Source organism: Opisthorchis viverrini (assembly GCF_000715545.1).
Source record: "Opisthorchis viverrini unplaced genomic scaffold opera_v5_233, whole genome shotgun sequence".
In the NCBI taxonomy this organism is placed as follows: domain Eukaryota; kingdom Metazoa; phylum Platyhelminthes; class Trematoda; order Opisthorchiida; family Opisthorchiidae; genus Opisthorchis; species Opisthorchis viverrini.
In genome coordinates this window covers 571015-576336 of record NW_008751886.1, presented here as the reverse complement: position 1 = coordinate 576336, position 5322 = coordinate 571015, and positions in this window count along the sequence as shown.

Sequence of the window (5322 nt, the reverse complement as noted above, 5' to 3'; positions counted from 1 at the left end):
ACGAAACGCTTGGGTGCTGTCGGTGCTACTCGCCTTCCAGGATGGGGACCGCGTGATCCTCATTGTGCCTGGTTGGAGACACTACAAGATATGGCTGCCAACCGATGTCAGTGGCGTTCTTGTTGTTTTCAGTTTCTATCCAGATTGCCCGAGTGAATGTCTGGAGGTGTAGGCACCTCGGAATGATTGTGTTAAGCTGGCACTAAGTCCCTCCCCCGTCCACCTTTACTCTTTTCTTTACAATAAGGCTTTCAAATAAGTCATGGTTGTACGGCAGTGAAGCATCGGTGTTGACCACTGATGTCATGCTGTCGATGATAATGGTGATGATGCAGGATGTTTGCGATAGGTCATCATCAGATCCAGTCACCCACTCTCTCTGTGATCTTTTCACTCCAAGGCTCTAAATGTGATTGGACAAAGCTTGTGGTTGTATGGCAATGAAGCATCAGGGTCAATACATTGCTGTATGGTACCAAGGTGCTGGACCAACGGGAGGATGAACGAGAGCTGGAATACTACCCAAGATTAGACAGGAGCAAGCGAGATGCTGAGGTTTGATTTGAACCACTGAGCTGTCTCGAGATGTCTGCTGATATAGCACACGTTGTACATACAGTACCACGTTCCTTAAGTGATCACAAGAACTGCCTTGACAGAATCCACCGTTACCCCATGGGCTCGAGATCTTTCAGTTATACTGCTGCGAAACTTCGTTAGACGTTTTATTTTGATCGTATGGAGACCAGGAACGGCCCATGGTATTAAGTCTTGGTCACTCGTCATTGGCCTGCTTTGTTAGTGGAACTATGTTACCGACGACTTGAAGGGCTCAGATATTACTCGTGATGGATTAACTCAGTGAAACTAATGGCTAGACTTGTCTGTCCTGACGGTAGCTCAGACCTCGTACCTGTGAGTTGCAAGGCAGCCTTGTATCGAGAGGATGCTACAGTCGAAAGTCTGTTTTTATGATTGGTTACGGGTCATTGCTTCAGCCTCGTTTCCGTCAGGCATGTTGATCACGGTTTTCTGCTCCGTCAGCTGTAGAATGGTGGGATCGTGGGATTGCGCATGAGTCGCTCCAGCTTCAGCCGGTGATTTTGGAGTCTGCTACAGGCGACCAGTATGGAAACATTCCTGCATCTGCGTGAAAATGCGCATGGCATTCTCAGGTGGGTTTGGTGTTGGGTATGGTTTGGTAAGGTGGTCTTAAATCACAAGATAGCGGAAGTCCACTTGCTCCAAAGCTGATTTTGGTGGTCACTGTCTCTTACTCGTGACACGTTTAAAAATATATTTTCGAGGAGTGAGTAGACTTATTCGGGTCCCACATACCATCAGTAATAAACAGGCTCTAGGCCGTTGTGTTGCCATAATGCCGGGTCAGGGACATTTGTGTAGTGTGATAGTAAAACGCTTAGTAACCGAAATGTGGTGTGGTTAATCTGGAATATGTGAGTACTTGGGTCACCGATAGGTGTTATCTGGACAATTCTTGCGTTTTCGGTCAGGTCTCCGGTTTGCTGAGGCTGGTTCATGTGGATTATTGATGCCGAGGTTCAGTTACTGCAGCCGGTGCTATTGAAATCGTGATGATTTTGAACTTGGAACCGACTGCTGTGGTTGTATGCGGTGTTTGTCCAGATGCCGTAAAAGATAACACGAGGCATCTCAGTGTAGATTGCACTGTTGGATTAGTATAATGTTGCTGGCCCCATGGCACCAGCTGGATCACTTGGTGTGTCGATATTCTGGATGTACATATGCTGCTATGGGCTTTCAAGCTACTGAGTCGTTACGTAGGTTGCTGTTGGTATCACATGTGTCTGCATCTCACTTGGAAGCAAAGCCTCCGTTTTGTGATCCCTATTCATCTGCGACTTCTACAGTGTTGGATAAAAGCGTGCCAAAAGGTTCCTCGTAACTATACTAGTAAAAGCTCCTGTAACAGCATGTCGTGAGAAACAGAACGGACGCAGGAGTGCGTCGTTAACGGAGACCCGGTTCTACCGAATCCTTTCAGCTGTGTATGACGTTCCCCGGGCCGAAATATGACCGATGAGGTTGTCGGTGTTTTTAATGTTCGTTCTTGATGCACAACGCGACTGTGGGTCTTGGCTGTCATCTTGTTTCGCAGACATCCTGTGAGTGGTCGTGTAAATGCTTCTGCCAGTCGCGTTTTTCCTCACATCGAAAATTGTAGCTGCCATACTACTGTATTTGGTGTTCGCATTATTGCGGTATAGCCCCAAAATGGTAGTGACAAAAATAAGCATGGCTGCGATCTTCAGATGAAGTGCTCGAGGGCGGCTTAACGGTATCTTTGCGCGCTCACCAGATGAATAGAACCGGCTTGACTCTGTACCTACACGGTTCATGACTTCTTCCTCAGAGGCGTCGCACGAAGGTCATCCGGCCGGTATCCTTGGCATCTTGTTCGCCGGCTCTTGTTATTATGCTCAATGCGTTATTGGGTTGCGCCTGTGCTACTGCAGCCTGCGGAGTGCATGCGAGCACGACAAGAGACTCTTCTTTGATGTCGCCTTGTTTGTGTTCACTTGTAGCTTACAGGCAGTTGCCAGAGTTCCTGTCGAGGTGCACAAGAAGTAGTCGTCTAATTGCAGTCTACGCACATCGGAATAGGTGTTACTGATATTCGTCGCATTTAGGAGCTCAGTGGATTCAAACAACGCATTGGCTGTTTTGTGCAGCCATTCAGTTGCGATTTGGTTACTTTTTTTTCGATTCCCTGGTTCTTTTGAACCGGACGCGTTGGTTTCAATTATGGCAAGCTTGCCTCAGCTTGAGGGAACTACTAGTCTGGATTTACTTTATGGATAAACTAAGTTTTGTTTCAGAGTAGTAATGACCACTGTCTTGTTAAACCATTCTGATACAACGATACTCCCGGGACTACAGCCTACGTAGCAGTTCTGTGCACGATAACCAGTAGTTCGTAACCAAAGGTGTAAACTAGACAGTTACTTCGATGGCCCGCTCAGAAAACTGGCGGCCAATCTGCAGATGCCGCTAACGGTTATACAGAATTGGGTGGGAAGGAGAAAGTACGGCAGTGAAGCATCGGTGTTGAACACTGACGTCATGCTGTCGATGATGATGATGGGAAGGAGAAACCCAACGGCTGGGTAGGGTACGACATAGTCGGTTCTTCTATAAACTGTATGACATAAAACAATAGGCCGCGTGATCCTGGTTGCCCGGATTACATCCCGTTATTCACTAACCTATGGGAGATCACAGGTAGTAGTCCATTTTCGAATTGGATCACCTGCTTGTGTCTGGACATGCGCCACACCGGTCATTCTTCACCTCACATAGTTTAAACGGGAGCTAAGTGATCGATAGCTGGTGACCGAGGGCCTGGTGCAGTGCCTACGGGTATAGAAAGCGGTATTTGGAAATTAAAAAAAAAACGAGGTAGGACGTAAACATTCTCTCGGGCTGTTCGCGGGTGATTTTCTTTTATCAGTCACTCGTTTAAGTGACATGCGGACGCTGATAACTGTAAAACTTCTCTAAACGGAGCTCGAACTGGGCTAATTCACCTTGTTTAGTCAACTGAATCAGTAACAGCCAGAGGTGTCACTCGTCGGGAAGGCAAATCGATATAACCGCGATTTGTTCGTGCCTGTTGAGAAAAGAGCCGAAGACGATCATAAGCATACTCGTGACTGTCCATTAAGGTGGGATGTCGCGAGACGGTCCCATGTCCCGATTCGAGAATAAAAACGAAAAAGCACTACAGAATGATCAGGCTTGAATAAACACGTCACATAGTTCAAGTGGACGTGGTCAAAAGTAACCCCTGAGTGGATTTGAAATCCATCACGCATTGGCAGGCACCGGATCCTTGGACCAAGCGATAAGTTACTTAAGCTTGTCACCTGCCAGTAAGGTCGGTCTCAGCGGCAAAATTCAAATAAGGCAAGTAGACAAAACCTTTGTCCAGGAGTCGTGAGAGATGACGGAAGGTCCTGTGCCATGGTATGCTGTGTCTTGATCGTACGTTGCCTGTCAGTGTCCTCAACGCACTTGACCTTGACCTGCGTTCAGAGCGATACAGGGGCCTCAGGTGCAGAAGCCCGCATTCCCACAGACAATGACGCAACAAAAAGCTAGGAGTCGCTTGGTGTATCGTCACTTCGACGCTCGTCGAAGAAGCGGGAGGCGCTGGGTAGCTGTATAATCTCTCGCGAGAGTGGCCAGAAATTCCGCATCTCACGATTGACCAAGTTAAGGTGTGACCTTTTGGTCCTCAATTGATCGCATCACAAATAATAAAAGGCCAAGGGACGAGGACGCCCGCGGGTTGCACTGAAGAGCATGCGTCACTGGAGTAGTATCGTTCATAAATTCAAAAGCGGTCCAAGTTCTCCCTAAGTGTAGAGGGGCAGACGGAGAGGAGAGTTCCAAGAGCGACATGCCGTCTATTGAAGCTGTGTTCCCAAGCTGAGTCCGGAACCGCAAAATGTTTTGGGTTGGACTGGATAGAACGCTAGCGGTTACAGTCAACCAGATTGGCTGTTTGGACGACCTTCGCTACACCGTACCCCCAAGTTAAGAGGCAGCATCGCCATTCCCATATGTATGTGGGATTGCTGCTCTTGTGGAGGAAATACACGATTGCCTTGACTGGTCACAAAACGGTGAGAACTTGCCTTGATACCACGTAATACCATTACCCTTAATTGAAGGCTCTGCTGTGTAACTGTTTACCTTTAAGCTTACCTGTCCCGCGGAGTGCAACCACACTAGCCAACCTATATGTGAATTGCCGCCGCAGTAAAGCGTCAAGTAGGATGCAAACGCAAGAGTAAGTTCTGGACGTAAAAGTCCGTTTTTTCGCGCTCGATATTACGGTAAACTAACGAAGCTGGCTGGGAATTTCACAAGAATATCGATATATAGTGGAGGCATACGATAACCCGACTGCCTTATACAACATTTCTGGCGATTCACTGTACCCATTTCTAGGGAAGAGTACAACCAAGCCCTGGAGCTGGATGGGGAAGGGAAATACTTTTTAAAGAATTGGATAATCAACTCACGCCCCAAATTCCACGCGATAATTTCGTCAAACAGGGAATTATGAACTGTGTGGCGTATTTAGAAAAGAAATCATGGAAGTCTCCATATGTTTGTGTCGCACTTGTTATTAAAGCATCGTGAGTTGATGTCTCGCCTTTATAGACACCCAAGCACTAAACTCCGGTGACACCGACAAGTTAGCTCACGCCAATTCACTCGAGATGAGGAGCTATCCAACGAACAGTGACACCTGTGACGGCTCATCCGCTC